This window comes from Clarias gariepinus, chromosome 2 (genome assembly GCF_024256425.1).
Source record: "Clarias gariepinus isolate MV-2021 ecotype Netherlands chromosome 2, CGAR_prim_01v2, whole genome shotgun sequence".
Classification (NCBI taxonomy): domain Eukaryota; kingdom Metazoa; phylum Chordata; class Actinopteri; order Siluriformes; family Clariidae; genus Clarias; species Clarias gariepinus.
Genome location: NC_071101.1, coordinates 52052229 through 52072163, shown reverse-complemented (window position 1 = coordinate 52072163; position 19935 = coordinate 52052229).

Here is a 19935-nt window from a genome sequence, read left to right as displayed (position 1 = left end):
GTATATTTAGGAGTGTTACTGTATGATGGTTTAGGCTGTATTAGGATCATTGCAGTGAATTTAAACCTTAGCTCCATAATCTTTAATTACATTGGTATTATAAATAGGACATTATTAAAGTTCATTTCTTTAAATCATTTTCAAATAAATAAAAATTATCTTAAAGTGATTGTATGATGGTTCAGGTTGTATTAGCATAATTTCAATACATTTAAACCTTAGTTCTATAGTCTTTAATTATACCAGTATTTTAAATAGGACTTTAAAAAGGTTTATTTATTAAAATTAAAATTTTAAATCAATAAATAAATAAACATGAATTATTTTTTCAATTGGCTATGGGACACGAGCCGAGGACTGATCCACCTACGGCTGGCCGCCATGGATGAGGGTGTATAGTAATTGAAGGCCGAAACACCCTGTGACTCTATGGTTTACTACTGATGACGTGTCTCACAATTTAGGATATCGTTGGGTTAAAGGGAACTTTAATCTTAGCTCATACCCTTAACCTTAAATAGAATTTAATGCGTTTCCTCTCCCTGAACCTAAACATAACCGTCAGTGTCTTCAGCTGCTTATCAAAACTCTATGCCTAAACCTTTAACCCTAAATATAACCATCAGTTTTGAACCCTAGGCCTAAACCTTAACTCTTAGCATAACCGTCAGTTTTAACCCTAAACTCTTAGAACCCTATTAGCTTTAAATCTAATGCTTTAAGTCTCAACATTAACCTTAAATGTATTTGACCTCTGACCTTTAACTTTAGGTTTTAGGTCTGCAGGGAACCGAGTCTTCCCAACCTCTCCCCAAACCTATCCTAACCCCAAAGTTCCTTGCCTTGGACCCTGTCCCGGGACCGTTACCCTTATTGTCTTTAACCCTACCTATTTTCCATAACCCTTACCTTACTCGGTGCCCATGTTTGACCTGAAAGTCACAGGCATTTACACTAACATAGGTTATTACACGGTCGTTAGCCTTCGTCGTACAATGGCCTAACTTTAACTAGAAATGACCCCGAATCTCAACCCCCAGGCCCTGATTTAAATCTTAACCCTTAAGCGGGTATCTCGGCTCATGGAGGGTCTTTACAACAATTTAGCTAAAAGCAAAGTCTTTAGCTCTTAAAATTTAAACAGGCGACACCGGTCGACCGTCATAGTGGAGGAGGCTGAAAATGAGGCCTGAGTGGCTGGCCCGTGCACAACGCTGGTTCCGGGTTCTTCCCGGGGCAGCGGATTATTTTACCCTAACCTAACCCAGCCAGTGCCGCCCTTGGTCACCTTGTTGGAAGCTATCTCCATGTCCTAGTGGGTAGAGGTTAAAACATTATCTTAATTGTTAACCTCACTATATAAAAGATAATACCATTTTAATATAGATACCCACCTAGGCACCCTATTAGCTGGGGACAACAGTTCTGCTGCTTATCCACAAGCACATGCTGTGATGATTGGACTGAGAGACACGGGTGATCCGTTGTTTAGGGCGGCCGAACAAACGGGCTCGAATGCGTCGGCAGGGGAGATAGGACGGGACGTTAGACCTCGGGCGTAAGCGCATACGGCTTCAAGGTTCAGTTGGCGTGCTCTGGAGCATGATTTGGGATTAGCCCGAATCTAGTGTAGGGGTCCGTGCCACCCTCGGAAGGAACGGGTAGGCCGATCACGACCCGCGATCTCATGCCATCCTCGGAGGTCCAGTCCACCCCGAGCCGATAGGCGATCTCTTAGCTTAGGCTCTGGTTGCGTGCCTCAGCCTGTCGCCCAATGCTGTCCTGGGGCATCCTTAATTGATCCCCGTCGGCCCTCCGGGACCCCTAAATAGGCGCCTGCAGGTCCAATCTGTCCCACTCAGAGCGTTAAAGCTCAGGCATGAGTGATTTAATATGCGTCGTAGGTTATTAGGCCTGTGTATAATCTTAATACTTGATGTTATTTATTTATTAAATAGGCTAAACATCGCTGAGTAGGGAAACAGAGGTGATTGCAACTGTATTCACTCTGATATAAAATATTTGGGCTGCAACTGTGGCCTGAATCACAAATTAGAGACGTTTAGTAGATATTTTAATTTAAAAATATAAAAATATATAATTCTTACTTTAGCAGCGATCTGAAATATTGATTTTTAAATGTGAAATGTATCATAGGTTATTAGACTTTAGATTGAAATAATTACAAAATCATATTCTATTATTTTTAAATAGGTATAAACTTGCAAATTACATAAATGAGGGTGATTGCAACTGTGATCCACTCTGATATAAGATATTTAGGCTGCAACTGTGGCCTAAACATTAAATTAAAGATATTTATTAGATATTTTAAACTATAAGATTTTCTACCCTATTGGCGTTCCGTAACCGACTGTGCCCCTAAGCATCATGGGCCACCTTAATCTGGAGTATATTTTAACAAATAACTCCTAAACCACAAAAGATAGAATCGTGCCGTTTTTGGCAACGTGATCTTTGTGACACACTGAATGGAAACAATAAATAACTGAATAATACCACAAAAATATTTAATCTACCATCAGTGTGAAAAATATGCCGATTAAGAACCTGGATTGGCCTTCCATTAAGGCTTTACTTGGCTGGGGATTTTCCTGTCATCCTGATAGAATTTTCCTCAGGAGGCCATTCCAGTAGAAGGTTGTTGATCTGATTTTCGGGGTCATCCGCTGGGATGAGACGGTCTCCACTCGCTTCCCGGTGCAGCACTCTGCCCAAATGGTTCCGGAAACCTTGCGGTGTTAACAAAAGGGCCTTTGGCAGAGAGGTGAGTCATGGTCTTCTACCAGTCTTCACTGTGTTTGGTATATTTAGGAGTGTTACTGTATGATGGTTTAGGCTGTATTAGGATCATTGCAGTGAATTTAAACCTTAGCTCCATAATCTTTAATTACATTGGTATTATAAATAGGACATTATTAAAGTTCATTTCTTTAAATCATTTTCAAATAAATAAAAATTATCTTAAAGTGATTGTATGATGGTTCAGGTTGTATTAGCATAATTTCAATACATTTAAACCTTAGTTCTATAGTCTTTAATTATACCAGTATTTTAAATAGGACTTTAAAAAGGTTTATTTATTAAAATTAAAATTTTAAATCAATAAATAAATAAACATGAATTATTTTTTCAATTGGCTATGGGACACGAGCCGAGGACTGATCCACCTACGGCTGGCCGCCATGGATGAGGGTGTATAGTAATTGAAGGCCGAAACACCCTGTGACTCTATGGTTTACTACTGATGACGTGTCTCACAATTTAGGATATCGTTGGGTTAAAGGGAACTTTAATCTTAGCTCATACCCTTAACCTTAAATAGAATTTAATGCGTTTCCTCTCCCTGAACCTAAACATAACCGTCAGTGTCTTCAGCTGCTTATCAAAACTCTATGCCTAAACCTTTAACCCTAAATATAACCATCAGTTTTGAACCCTAGGCCTAAACCTTAACTCTTAGCATAACCGTCAGTTTTAACCCTAAACTCTTAGAACCCTATTAGCTTTAAATCTAATGCTTTAAGTCTCAACATTAACCTTAAATGTATTTGACCTCTGACCTTTAACTTTAGGTTTTAGGTCTGCAGGGAACCGAGTCTTCCCAACCTCTCCCCAAACCTATCCTAACCCCAAAGTTCCTTGCCTTGGACCCTGTCCCGGGACCGTTACCCTTATTGTCTTTAACCCTACCTATTTTCCATAACCCTTACCTTACTCGGTGCCCATGTTTGACCTGAAAGTCACAGGCATTTACACTAACATAGGTTATTACACGGTCGTTAGCCTTCGTCGTACAATGGCCTAACTTTAACTAGAAATGACCCCGAATCTCAACCCCCAGGCCCTGATTTAAATCTTAACCCTTAAGCGGGTATCTCGGCTCATGGAGGGTCTTTACAACAATTTAGCTAAAAGCAAAGTCTTTAGCTCTTAAAATTTAAACAGGCGACACCGGTCGACCGTCATAGTGGAGGAGGCTGAAAATGAGGCCTGAGTGGCTGGCCCGTGCACAACGCTGGTTCCGGGTTCTTCCCGGGGCAGCGGATTATTTTACCCTAACCTAACCCAGCCAGTGCCGCCCTTGGTCACCTTGTTGGAAGCTATCTCCATGTCCTAGTGGGTAGAGGTTAAAACATTATCTTAATTGTTAACCTCACTATATAAAAGATAATACCATTTTAATATAGATACCCACCTAGGCACCCTATTAGCTGGGGACAACAGTTCTGCTGCTTATCCACAAGCACATGCTGTGATGATTGGACTGAGAGACACGGGTGATCCGTTGTTTAGGGCGGCCGAACAAACGGGCTCGAATGCGTCGGCAGGGGAGATAGGACGGGACGTTAGACCTCGGGCGTAAGCGCATACGGCTTCAAGGTTCAGTTGGCGTGCTCTGGAGCATGATTTGGGATTAGCCCGAATCTAGTGTAGGGGTCCGTGCCACCCTCGGAAGGAACGGGTAGGCCGATCACGACCCGCGATCTCATGCCATCCTCGGAGGTCCAGTCCACCCCGAGCCGATAGGCGATCTCTTAGCTTAGGCTCTGGTTGCGTGCCTCAGCCTGTCGCCCAATGCTGTCCTGGGGCATCCTTAATTGATCCCCGTCGGCCCTCCGGGACCCCTAAATAGGCGCCTGCAGGTCCAATCTGTCCCACTCAGAGCGTTAAAGCTCAGGCATGAGTGATTTAATATGCGTCGTAGGTTATTAGGCCTGTGTATAATCTTAATACTTGATGTTATTTATTTATTAAATAGGCTAAACATCGCTGAGTAGGGAAACAGAGGTGATTGCAACTGTATTCACTCTGATATAAAATATTTGGGCTGCAACTGTGGCCTGAATCACAAATTAGAGACGTTTAGTAGATATTTTAATTTAAAAATATAAAAATATATAATTCTTACTTTAGCAGCGATCTGAAATATTGATTTTTAAATGTGAAATGTATCATAGGTTATTAGACTTTAGATTGAAATAATTACAAAATCATATTCTATTATTTTTAAATAGGTATAAACTTGCAAATTACATAAATGAGGGTGATTGCAACTGTGATCCACTCTGATATAAGATATTTAGGCTGCAACTGTGGCCTAAACATTAAATTAAAGATATTTATTAGATATTTTAAACTATAAGATTTTCTACCCTATTGGCGTTCCGTAACCGACTGTGCCCCTAAGCATCATGGGCCACCTTAATCTGGAGTATATTTTAACAAATAACTCCTAAACCACAAAAGATAGAATCGTGCCGTTTTTGGCAACGTGATCTTTGTGACACACTGAATGGAAACAATAAATAACTGAATAATACCACAAAAATATTTAATCTACCATCAGTGTGAAAAATATGCCGATTAAGAACCTGGATTGGCCTTCCATTAAGGCTTTACTTGGCTGGGGATTTTCCTGTCATCCTGATAGAATTTTCCTCAGGAGGCCATTCCAGTAGAAGGTTGTTGATCTGATTTTCGGGGTCATCCGCTGGGATGAGACGGTCTCCACTCGCTTCCCGGTGCAGCACTCTGCCCAAATGGTTCCGGAAACCTTGCGGTGTTAACAAAAGGGCCTTTGGCAGAGAGGTGAGTCATGGTCTTCTACCAGTCTTCACTGTGTTTGGTATATTTAGGAGTGTTACTGTATGATGGTTTAGGCTGTATTAGGATCATTGCAGTGAATTTAAACCTTAGCTCCATAATCTTTAATTACATTGGTATTATAAATAGGACATTATTAAAGTTCATTTCTTTAAATCATTTTCAAATAAATAAAAATTATCTTAAAGTGATTGTATGATGGTTCAGGTTGTATTAGCATAATTTCAATACATTTAAACCTTAGTTCTATAGTCTTTAATTATACCAGTATTTTAAATAGGACTTTAAAAAGGTTTATTTATTAAAATTAAAATTTTAAATCAATAAATAAATAAACATGAATTATTTTTTCAATTGGCTATGGGACACGAGCCGAGGACTGATCCACCTACGGCTGGCCGCCATGGATGAGGGTGTATAGTAATTGAAGGCCGAAACACCCTGTGACTCTATGGTTTACTACTGATGACGTGTCTCACAATTTAGGATATCGTTGGGTTAAAGGGAACTTTAATCTTAGCTCATACCCTTAACCTTAAATAGAATTTAATGCGTTTCCTCTCCCTGAACCTAAACATAACCGTCAGTGTCTTCAGCTGCTTATCAAAACTCTATGCCTAAACCTTTAACCCTAAATATAACCATCAGTTTTGAACCCTAGGCCTAAACCTTAACTCTTAGCATAACCGTCAGTTTTAACCCTAAACTCTTAGAACCCTATTAGCTTTAAATCTAATGCTTTAAGTCTCAACATTAACCTTAAATGTATTTGACCTCTGACCTTTAACTTTAGGTTTTAGGTCTGCAGGGAACCGAGTCTTCCCAACCTCTCCCCAAACCTATCCTAACCCCAAAGTTCCTTGCCTTGGACCCTGTCCCGGGACCGTTACCCTTATTGTCTTTAACCCTACCTATTTTCCATAACCCTTACCTTACTCGGTGCCCATGTTTGACCTGAAAGTCACAGGCATTTACACTAACATAGGTTATTACACGGTCGTTAGCCTTCGTCGTACAATGGCCTAACTTTAACTAGAAATGACCCCGAATCTCAACCCCCAGGCCCTGATTTAAATCTTAACCCTTAAGCGGGTATCTCGGCTCATGGAGGGTCTTTACAACAATTTAGCTAAAAGCAAAGTCTTTAGCTCTTAAAATTTAAACAGGCGACACCGGTCGACCGTCATAGTGGAGGAGGCTGAAAATGAGGCCTGAGTGGCTGGCCCGTGCACAACGCTGGTTCCGGGTTCTTCCCGGGGCAGCGGATTATTTTACCCTAACCTAACCCAGCCAGTGCCGCCCTTGGTCACCTTGTTGGAAGCTATCTCCATGTCCTAGTGGGTAGAGGTTAAAACATTATCTTAATTGTTAACCTCACTATATAAAAGATAATACCATTTTAATATAGATACCCACCTAGGCACCCTATTAGCTGGGGACAACAGTTCTGCTGCTTATCCACAAGCACATGCTGTGATGATTGGACTGAGAGACACGGGTGATCCGTTGTTTAGGGCGGCCGAACAAACGGGCTCGAATGCGTCGGCAGGGGAGATAGGACGGGACGTTAGACCTCGGGCGTAAGCGCATACGGCTTCAAGGTTCAGTTGGCGTGCTCTGGAGCATGATTTGGGATTAGCCCGAATCTAGTGTAGGGGTCCGTGCCACCCTCGGAAGGAACGGGTAGGCCGATCACGACCCGCGATCTCATGCCATCCTCGGAGGTCCAGTCCACCCCGAGCCGATAGGCGATCTCTTAGCTTAGGCTCTGGTTGCGTGCCTCAGCCTGTCGCCCAATGCTGTCCTGGGGCATCCTTAATTGATCCCCGTCGGCCCTCCGGGACCCCTAAATAGGCGCCTGCAGGTCCAATCTGTCCCACTCAGAGCGTTAAAGCTCAGGCATGAGTGATTTAATATGCGTCGTAGGTTATTAGGCCTGTGTATAATCTTAATACTTGATGTTATTTATTTATTAAATAGGCTAAACATCGCTGAGTAGGGAAACAGAGGTGATTGCAACTGTATTCACTCTGATATAAAATATTTGGGCTGCAACTGTGGCCTGAATCACAAATTAGAGACGTTTAGTAGATATTTTAATTTAAAAATATAAAAATATATAATTCTTACTTTAGCAGCGATCTGAAATATTGATTTTTAAATGTGAAATGTATCATAGGTTATTAGACTTTAGATTGAAATAATTACAAAATCATATTCTATTATTTTTAAATAGGTATAAACTTGCAAATTACATAAATGAGGGTGATTGCAACTGTGATCCACTCTGATATAAGATATTTAGGCTGCAACTGTGGCCTAAACATTAAATTAAAGATATTTATTAGATATTTTAAACTATAAGATTTTCTACCCTATTGGCGTTCCGTAACCGACTGTGCCCCTAAGCATCATGGGCCACCTTAATCTGGAGTATATTTTAACAAATAACTCCTAAACCACAAAAGATAGAATCGTGCCGTTTTTGGCAACGTGATCTTTGTGACACACTGAATGGAAACAATAAATAACTGAATAATACCACAAAAATATTTAATCTACCATCAGTGTGAAAAATATGCCGATTAAGAACCTGGATTGGCCTTCCATTAAGGCTTTACTTGGCTGGGGATTTTCCTGTCATCCTGATAGAATTTTCCTCAGGAGGCCATTCCAGTAGAAGGTTGTTGATCTGATTTTCGGGGTCATCCGCTGGGATGAGACGGTCTCCACTCGCTTCCCGGTGCAGCACTCTGCCCAAATGGTTCCGGAAACCTTGCGGTGTTAACAAAAGGGCCTTTGGCAGAGAGGTGAGTCATGGTCTTCTACCAGTCTTCACTGTGTTTGGTATATTTAGGAGTGTTACTGTATGATGGTTTAGGCTGTATTAGGATCATTGCAGTGAATTTAAACCTTAGCTCCATAATCTTTAATTACATTGGTATTATAAATAGGACATTATTAAAGTTCATTTCTTTAAATCATTTTCAAATAAATAAAAATTATCTTAAAGTGATTGTATGATGGTTCAGGTTGTATTAGCATAATTTCAATACATTTAAACCTTAGTTCTATAGTCTTTAATTATACCAGTATTTTAAATAGGACTTTAAAAAGGTTTATTTATTAAAATTAAAATTTTAAATCAATAAATAAATAAACATGAATTATTTTTTCAATTGGCTATGGGACACGAGCCGAGGACTGATCCACCTACGGCTGGCCGCCATGGATGAGGGTGTATAGTAATTGAAGGCCGAAACACCCTGTGACTCTATGGTTTACTACTGATGACGTGTCTCACAATTTAGGATATCGTTGGGTTAAAGGGAACTTTAATCTTAGCTCATACCCTTAACCTTAAATAGAATTTAATGCGTTTCCTCTCCCTGAACCTAAACATAACCGTCAGTGTCTTCAGCTGCTTATCAAAACTCTATGCCTAAACCTTTAACCCTAAATATAACCATCAGTTTTGAACCCTAGGCCTAAACCTTAACTCTTAGCATAACCGTCAGTTTTAACCCTAAACTCTTAGAACCCTATTAGCTTTAAATCTAATGCTTTAAGTCTCAACATTAACCTTAAATGTATTTGACCTCTGACCTTTAACTTTAGGTTTTAGGTCTGCAGGGAACCGAGTCTTCCCAACCTCTCCCCAAACCTATCCTAACCCCAAAGTTCCTTGCCTTGGACCCTGTCCCGGGACCGTTACCCTTATTGTCTTTAACCCTACCTATTTTCCATAACCCTTACCTTACTCGGTGCCCATGTTTGACCTGAAAGTCACAGGCATTTACACTAACATAGGTTATTACACGGTCGTTAGCCTTCGTCGTACAATGGCCTAACTTTAACTAGAAATGACCCCGAATCTCAACCCCCAGGCCCTGATTTAAATCTTAACCCTTAAGCGGGTATCTCGGCTCATGGAGGGTCTTTACAACAATTTAGCTAAAAGCAAAGTCTTTAGCTCTTAAAATTTAAACAGGCGACACCGGTCGACCGTCATAGTGGAGGAGGCTGAAAATGAGGCCTGAGTGGCTGGCCCGTGCACAACGCTGGTTCCGGGTTCTTCCCGGGGCAGCGGATTATTTTACCCTAACCTAACCCAGCCAGTGCCGCCCTTGGTCACCTTGTTGGAAGCTATCTCCATGTCCTAGTGGGTAGAGGTTAAAACATTATCTTAATTGTTAACCTCACTATATAAAAGATAATACCATTTTAATATAGATACCCACCTAGGCACCCTATTAGCTGGGGACAACAGTTCTGCTGCTTATCCACAAGCACATGCTGTGATGATTGGACTGAGAGACACGGGTGATCCGTTGTTTAGGGCGGCCGAACAAACGGGCTCGAATGCGTCGGCAGGGGAGATAGGACGGGACGTTAGACCTCGGGCGTAAGCGCATACGGCTTCAAGGTTCAGTTGGCGTGCTCTGGAGCATGATTTGGGATTAGCCCGAATCTAGTGTAGGGGTCCGTGCCACCCTCGGAAGGAACGGGTAGGCCGATCACGACCCGCGATCTCATGCCATCCTCGGAGGTCCAGTCCACCCCGAGCCGATAGGCGATCTCTTAGCTTAGGCTCTGGTTGCGTGCCTCAGCCTGTCGCCCAATGCTGTCCTGGGGCATCCTTAATTGATCCCCGTCGGCCCTCCGGGACCCCTAAATAGGCGCCTGCAGGTCCAATCTGTCCCACTCAGAGCGTTAAAGCTCAGGCATGAGTGATTTAATATGCGTCGTAGGTTATTAGGCCTGTGTATAATCTTAATACTTGATGTTATTTATTTATTAAATAGGCTAAACATCGCTGAGTAGGGAAACAGAGGTGATTGCAACTGTATTCACTCTGATATAAAATATTTGGGCTGCAACTGTGGCCTGAATCACAAATTAGAGACGTTTAGTAGATATTTTAATTTAAAAATATAAAAATATATAATTCTTACTTTAGCAGCGATCTGAAATATTGATTTTTAAATGTGAAATGTATCATAGGTTATTAGACTTTAGATTGAAATAATTACAAAATCATATTCTATTATTTTTAAATAGGTATAAACTTGCAAATTACATAAATGAGGGTGATTGCAACTGTGATCCACTCTGATATAAGATATTTAGGCTGCAACTGTGGCCTAAACATTAAATTAAAGATATTTATTAGATATTTTAAACTATAAGATTTTCTACCCTATTGGCGTTCCGTAACCGACTGTGCCCCTAAGCATCATGGGCCACCTTAATCTGGAGTATATTTTAACAAATAACTCCTAAACCACAAAAGATAGAATCGTGCCGTTTTTGGCAACGTGATCTTTGTGACACACTGAATGGAAACAATAAATAACTGAATAATACCACAAAAATATTTAATCTACCATCAGTGTGAAAAATATGCCGATTAAGAACCTGGATTGGCCTTCCATTAAGGCTTTACTTGGCTGGGGATTTTCCTGTCATCCTGATAGAATTTTCCTCAGGAGGCCATTCCAGTAGAAGGTTGTTGATCTGATTTTCGGGGTCATCCGCTGGGATGAGACGGTCTCCACTCGCTTCCCGGTGCAGCACTCTGCCCAAATGGTTCCGGAAACCTTGCGGTGTTAACAAAAGGGCCTTTGGCAGAGAGGTGAGTCATGGTCTTCTACCAGTCTTCACTGTGTTTGGTATATTTAGGAGTGTTACTGTATGATGGTTTAGGCTGTATTAGGATCATTGCAGTGAATTTAAACCTTAGCTCCATAATCTTTAATTACATTGGTATTATAAATAGGACATTATTAAAGTTCATTTCTTTAAATCATTTTCAAATAAATAAAAATTATCTTAAAGTGATTGTATGATGGTTCAGGTTGTATTAGCATAATTTCAATACATTTAAACCTTAGTTCTATAGTCTTTAATTATACCAGTATTTTAAATAGGACTTTAAAAAGGTTTATTTATTAAAATTAAAATTTTAAATCAATAAATAAATAAACATGAATTATTTTTTCAATTGGCTATGGGACACGAGCCGAGGACTGATCCACCTACGGCTGGCCGCCATGGATGAGGGTGTATAGTAATTGAAGGCCGAAACACCCTGTGACTCTATGGTTTACTACTGATGACGTGTCTCACAATTTAGGATATCGTTGGGTTAAAGGGAACTTTAATCTTAGCTCATACCCTTAACCTTAAATAGAATTTAATGCGTTTCCTCTCCCTGAACCTAAACATAACCGTCAGTGTCTTCAGCTGCTTATCAAAACTCTATGCCTAAACCTTTAACCCTAAATATAACCATCAGTTTTGAACCCTAGGCCTAAACCTTAACTCTTAGCATAACCGTCAGTTTTAACCCTAAACTCTTAGAACCCTATTAGCTTTAAATCTAATGCTTTAAGTCTCAACATTAACCTTAAATGTATTTGACCTCTGACCTTTAACTTTAGGTTTTAGGTCTGCAGGGAACCGAGTCTTCCCAACCTCTCCCCAAACCTATCCTAACCCCAAAGTTCCTTGCCTTGGACCCTGTCCCGGGACCGTTACCCTTATTGTCTTTAACCCTACCTATTTTCCATAACCCTTACCTTACTCGGTGCCCATGTTTGACCTGAAAGTCACAGGCATTTACACTAACATAGGTTATTACACGGTCGTTAGCCTTCGTCGTACAATGGCCTAACTTTAACTAGAAATGACCCCGAATCTCAACCCCCAGGCCCTGATTTAAATCTTAACCCTTAAGCGGGTATCTCGGCTCATGGAGGGTCTTTACAACAATTTAGCTAAAAGCAAAGTCTTTAGCTCTTAAAATTTAAACAGGCGACACCGGTCGACCGTCATAGTGGAGGAGGCTGAAAATGAGGCCTGAGTGGCTGGCCCGTGCACAACGCTGGTTCCGGGTTCTTCCCGGGGCAGCGGATTATTTTACCCTAACCTAACCCAGCCAGTGCCGCCCTTGGTCACCTTGTTGGAAGCTATCTCCATGTCCTAGTGGGTAGAGGTTAAAACATTATCTTAATTGTTAACCTCACTATATAAAAGATAATACCATTTTAATATAGATACCCACCTAGGCACCCTATTAGCTGGGGACAACAGTTCTGCTGCTTATCCACAAGCACATGCTGTGATGATTGGACTGAGAGACACGGGTGATCCGTTGTTTAGGGCGGCCGAACAAACGGGCTCGAATGCGTCGGCAGGGGAGATAGGACGGGACGTTAGACCTCGGGCGTAAGCGCATACGGCTTCAAGGTTCAGTTGGCGTGCTCTGGAGCATGATTTGGGATTAGCCCGAATCTAGTGTAGGGGTCCGTGCCACCCTCGGAAGGAACGGGTAGGCCGATCACGACCCGCGATCTCATGCCATCCTCGGAGGTCCAGTCCACCCCGAGCCGATAGGCGATCTCTTAGCTTAGGCTCTGGTTGCGTGCCTCAGCCTGTCGCCCAATGCTGTCCTGGGGCATCCTTAATTGATCCCCGTCGGCCCTCCGGGACCCCTAAATAGGCGCCTGCAGGTCCAATCTGTCCCACTCAGAGCGTTAAAGCTCAGGCATGAGTGATTTAATATGCGTCGTAGGTTATTAGGCCTGTGTATAATCTTAATACTTGATGTTATTTATTTATTAAATAGGCTAAACATCGCTGAGTAGGGAAACAGAGGTGATTGCAACTGTATTCACTCTGATATAAAATATTTGGGCTGCAACTGTGGCCTGAATCACAAATTAGAGACGTTTAGTAGATATTTTAATTTAAAAATATAAAAATATATAATTCTTACTTTAGCAGCGATCTGAAATATTGATTTTTAAATGTGAAATGTATCATAGGTTATTAGACTTTAGATTGAAATAATTACAAAATCATATTCTATTATTTTTAAATAGGTATAAACTTGCAAATTACATAAATGAGGGTGATTGCAACTGTGATCCACTCTGATATAAGATATTTAGGCTGCAACTGTGGCCTAAACATTAAATTAAAGATATTTATTAGATATTTTAAACTATAAGATTTTCTACCCTATTGGCGTTCCGTAACCGACTGTGCCCCTAAGCATCATGGGCCACCTTAATCTGGAGTATATTTTAACAAATAACTCCTAAACCACAAAAGATAGAATCGTGCCGTTTTTGGCAACGTGATCTTTGTGACACACTGAATGGAAACAATAAATAACTGAATAATACCACAAAAATATTTAATCTACCATCAGTGTGAAAAATATGCCGATTAAGAACCTGGATTGGCCTTCCATTAAGGCTTTACTTGGCTGGGGATTTTCCTGTCATCCTGATAGAATTTTCCTCAGGAGGCCATTCCAGTAGAAGGTTGTTGATCTGATTTTCGGGGTCATCCGCTGGGATGAGACGGTCTCCACTCGCTTCCCGGTGCAGCACTCTGCCCAAATGGTTCCGGAAACCTTGCGGTGTTAACAAAAGGGCCTTTGGCAGAGAGGTGAGTCATGGTCTTCTACCAGTCTTCACTGTGTTTGGTATATTTAGGAGTGTTACTGTATGATGGTTTAGGCTGTATTAGGATCATTGCAGTGAATTTAAACCTTAGCTCCATAATCTTTAATTACATTGGTATTATAAATAGGACATTATTAAAGTTCATTTCTTTAAATCATTTTCAAATAAATAAAAATTATCTTAAAGTGATTGTATGATGGTTCAGGTTGTATTAGCATAATTTCAATACATTTAAACCTTAGTTCTATAGTCTTTAATTATACCAGTATTTTAAATAGGACTTTAAAAAGGTTTATTTATTAAAATTAAAATTTTAAATCAATAAATAAATAAACATGAATTATTTTTTCAATTGGCTATGGGACACGAGCCGAGGACTGATCCACCTACGGCTGGCCGCCATGGATGAGGGTGTATAGTAATTGAAGGCCGAAACACCCTGTGACTCTATGGTTTACTACTGATGACGTGTCTCACAATTTAGGATATCGTTGGGTTAAAGGGAACTTTAATCTTAGCTCATACCCTTAACCTTAAATAGAATTTAATGCGTTTCCTCTCCCTGAACCTAAACATAACCGTCAGTGTCTTCAGCTGCTTATCAAAACTCTATGCCTAAACCTTTAACCCTAAATATAACCATCAGTTTTGAACCCTAGGCCTAAACCTTAACTCTTAGCATAACCGTCAGTTTTAACCCTAAACTCTTAGAACCCTATTAGCTTTAAATCTAATGCTTTAAGTCTCAACATTAACCTTAAATGTATTTGACCTCTGACCTTTAACTTTAGGTTTTAGGTCTGCAGGGAACCGAGTCTTCCCAACCTCTCCCCAAACCTATCCTAACCCCAAAGTTCCTTGCCTTGGACCCTGTCCCGGGACCGTTACCCTTATTGTCTTTAACCCTACCTATTTTCCATAACCCTTACCTTACTCGGTACCCATGTTTGACCTGAAAGTCACAGGCATTTACACTAACATAGGTTATTACACGGTCGTTAGCCTTCGTCGTACAATGGCCTAACTTTAACTAGAAATGACCCCGAATCTCAACCCCCAGGCCCTGATTTAAATCTTAACCCTTAAGCGGGTATCTCGGCTCATGGAGGGTCTTTACAACAATTTAGCTAAAAGCAAAGTCTTTAGCTCTTAAAATTTAAACAGGCGACACCGGTCGACCGTCATAGTGGAGGAGGCTGAAAATGAGGCCTGAGTGGCTGGCCCGTGCACAACGCTGGTTCCGGGTTCTTCCCGGGGCAGCGGATTATTTTACCCTAACCTAACCCAGCCAGTGCCGCCCTTGGTCACCTTGTTGGAAGCTATCTCCATGTCCTAGTGGGTAGAGGTTAAAACATTATCTTAATTGTTAACCTCACTATATAAAAGATAATACCATTTTAATATAGATACCCACCTAGGCACCCTATTAGCTGGGGACAACAGTTCTGCTGCTTATCCACAAGCACATGCTGTGATGATTGGACTGAGAGACACGGGTGATCCGTTGTTTAGGGCGGCCGAACAAACGGGCTCGAATGCGTCGGCAGGGGAGATAGGACGGGACGTTAGACCTCGGGCGTAAGCGCATACGGCTTCAAGGTTCAGTTGGCGTGCTCTGGAGCATGATTTGGGATTAGCCCGAATCTAGTGTAGGGGTCCGTGCCACCCTCGGAAGGAACGGGTAGGCCGATCACGACCCGCGATCTCATGCCATCCTCGGAGGTCCAGTCCACCCCGAGCCGATAGGCGATCTCTTAGCTTAGGCTCTGGTTGCGTGCCTCAGCCTGTCGCCCAATGCTGTCCTGGGGCATCCTTAATTGATCCCCGTCGGCCCTCCGGGACCCCTAAATAGGCGCCTGCAGGTCCAATCTGTCCCACTCAGAGCGTTAAAGCTCAGGCATGAGTGATTTAATATGCGTCGTAGGTTATTAGGCCTGTGTATAATCTTAATACTTGATGTTATTTATTTATTAAATAGGCTAAACATCGCTGAGTAGGGAAACAGAGGTGATTGCAACTGTATTCACTCTGATATAAAATATTTGGGCTGCAACTGTGGCCTGAATCACAAATTAGAGACGTTTAGTAGATATTTTAATTTAAAAATATAAAAATATATAATTCTTACTTTAGCAGCGATCTGAAATATTGATTTTTAAATGTGAAATGTATCATAGGTTATTAGACTTTAGATTGAAATAATTACAAAATCATATTCTATTATTTTTAAATAGGTATAAACTTGCAAATTACATAAATGAGGGTGATTGCAACTGTGATCCACTCTGATATAAGATATTTAGGCTGCAACTGTGGCCTAAACATTAAATTAAAGATATTTATTAGATATTTTAAACTATAAGATTTTCTACCCTATTGGCGTTCCGTAACCGACTGTGCCCCTAAGCATCATGGGCCACCTTAATCTGGAGTATATTTTAACAAATAACTCCTAAACCACAAAAGATAGAATCGTGCCGTTTTTGGCAACGTGATCTTTGTGACACACTGAATGGAAACAATAAATAACTGAATAATACCACAAAAATATTTAATCTACCATCAGTGTGAAAAATATGCCGATTAAGAACCTGGATTGGCCTTCCATTAAGGCTTTACTTGGCTGGGGATTTTCCTGTCATCCTGATAGAATTTTCCTCAGGAGGCCATTCCAGTAGAAGGTTGTTGATCTGATTTTCGGGGTCATCCGCTGGGATGAGACGGTCTCCACTCGCTTCCCGGTGCAGCACTCTGCCCAAATGGTTCCGGAAACCTTGCGGTGTTAACAAAAGGGCCTTTGGCAGAGAGGTGAGTCATGGTCTTCTACCAGTCTTCACTGTGTTTGGTATATTTAGGAGTGTTACTGTATGATGGTTTAGGCTGTATTAGGATCATTGCAGTGAATTTAAACCTTAGCTCCATAATCTTTAATTACATTGGTATTATAAATAGGACATTATTAAAGTTCATTTCTTTAAATCATTTTCAAATAAATAAAAATTATCTTAAAGTGATTGTATGATGGTTCAGGTTGTATTAGCATAATTTCAATACATTTAAACCTTAGTTCTATAGTCTTTAATTATACCAGTATTTTAAATAGGACTTTAAAAAGGTTTATTTATTAAAATTAAAATTTTAAATCAATAAATAAATAAACATGAATTATTTTTTCAATTGGCTATGGGACACGAGCCGAGGACTGATCCACCTACGGCTGGCCGCCATGGATGAGGGTGTATAGTAATTGAAGGCCGAAACACCCTGTGACTCTATGGTTTACTACTGATGACGTGTCTCACAATTTAGGATATCGTTGGGTTAAAGGGAACTTTAATCTTAGCTCATACCCTTAACCTTAAATAGAATTTAATGCGTTTCCTCTCCCTGAACCTAAACATAACCGTCAGTGTCTTCAGCTGCTTATCAAAACTCTATGCCTAAACCTTTAACCCTAAATATAACCATCAGTTTTGAACCCTAGGCCTAAACCTTAACTCTTAGCATAACCGTCAGTTTTAACCCTAAACTCTTAGAACCCTATTAGCTTTAAATCTAATGCTTTAAGTCTCAACATTAACCTTAAATGTATTTGACCTCTGACCTTTAACTTTAGGTTTTAGGTCTGCAGGGAACCGAGTCTTCCCAACCTCTCCCCAAACCTATCCTAACCCCAAAGTTCCTTGCCTTGGACCCTGTCCCGGGACCGTTACCCTTATTGTCTTTAACCCTACCTATTTTCCATAACCCTTACCTTACTCGGTGCCCATGTTTGACCTGAAAGTCACAGGCATTTACACTAACATAGGTTATTACACGGTCGTTAGCCTTCGTCGTACAATGGCCTAACTTTAACTAGAAATGACCCCGAATCTCAACCCCCAGGCCCTGATTTAAATCTTAACCCTTAAGCGGGTATCTCGGCTCATGGAGGGTCTTTACAACAATTTAGCTAAAAGCAAAGTCTTTAGCTCTTAAAATTTAAACAGGCGACACCGGTCGACCGTCATAGTGGAGGAGGCTGAAAATGAGGCCTGAGTGGCTGGCCCGTGCACAACGCTGGTTCCGGGTTCTTCCCGGGGCAGCGGATTATTTTACCCTACCCTAACCCTAACCCTAACCCTAACCCTAACCCTTAAGTAGGATTTAATGCGTTTCCTCTCCCTGAACCTAAACATAACCTTCAGTGTCTTCAGCTGCTTATCAAAAACTCTATGCCTAAACCTTTAACCCTAAATATAACCATCAGTTTTGAACCCTAGGCCTAAACCTTAACTCTTAGCATAACCGTCAGTTTTAACCCTAAACTCTTAGAACCCTATTAGCTTTAAATCTAATGCTTTAAGTCTCAACATTAACCTTAAATGTATTTGACCTCTGACCTTTAACTTTAGGTTTTAGGTCTGCAGGGAACCGAGTCTTCCCAACCTCTCCCCAAACCTATCCTAACCCAAAAGTTCCTTGCCTTGGACCCTGTCCCGGGACCGTTACCCTTATTGTCTTTAACCCTACCTATTTTCCATAACCCTTACCTTACTCGGTGCCCATGTTTGACCTGAAAGTCACAGGCATTTACACTAACATAGGTTATTACACGGTCGTTAGCCTTCGTCGTACAATGGCCTAACTTTAACTAGAAATGACCCCGAATCTCAACCCCCAGGCCCTGATTTAAATCTTAACCCTTAAGCGGGTATCTCGGCTCATGGAGGGTCTTTACAACAATTTAGCTAAAAGCAAAGTCTTTAGCTCTTAAAATTTAAACAGGCGACACCGGTCGACCGTCATAGTGGAGGAGGCTGAAAATGAGGCCTGAGTGGCTGGCCCGTGCACAACGCTGGTTCCGGGTTCTTCCCGGGGCAGCGGATTATTTTACCCTAACCTAACCCAGCCAGTGCCGCCCTCGGTCACCTTGTTGGAAGCTATCTCCATGTCCTAGTGGGTAGAGGTTAAAACATTATCTTAATTGTTAACCTCACTATATAAAAGATAATACCATTTTAATATAGATACCCACCTAGGCACCCTATTAGCTGGGGACAACAGTTCTGCTGCTTATCCACAAGCACATGCTGTGATGATTGGACTGAGAGACACGGGTGATCCGTTGTTTAGGGCGGCCGAACAAACGGGCTCGAATGCGTCGGCAGGGGAGATAGGACGGGACGTTAGACCTCGGGCGTAAGCGCATACGGCGTCAAGGTTCAGTTGGCGTGCTCTGGAGCATGATTTGGGATTAGCCCGAATCTAGTGTAGGGGTCCGTGCCACCCTCGGAAGGAACGGGTAGGCCGATCACGACCCGCGATCTCATGCCATCCTCGGAGGTCCAGTCCACCCCGAGCCGATAGGCGATCTCTTAGCTTAGGCTCTGGTTGCGTGCCTCAGCCTGTCGCCCAATGCTGTCCTGGGGCATCCTTAATTGATCCCCGTCGGCCCTCCGGGACCCCTAAATAGGCGCCTGCAGGTCCAATCTGTCCCACTCAGAGCGTTAAAGCTCAGGCATGAGTGATTTAACATGCGTCGTAGGTTATTAGGCCTGTGTATAATCTTAATACTTGATGTTATTTATTTATTAAATAGGCTAAACATCGCTGAGTAGGGAAACAGAGGTGATTGCAACTGTATTCACTCTGATATAAAATATTTGGGCTGCAACTGTGGCCTGAATCACAAATTAGAGACGTTTAGTAGATATTTTAATTTAAAAATATAAAAATATATAATTCTTACTTTAGCAGCGATCTGAAATATTGATTTTTAAATGTGAAATGTATCATAGGTTATTAGACTTTAGATTGAAATAATTACAAAATCATATTCTATTATTTT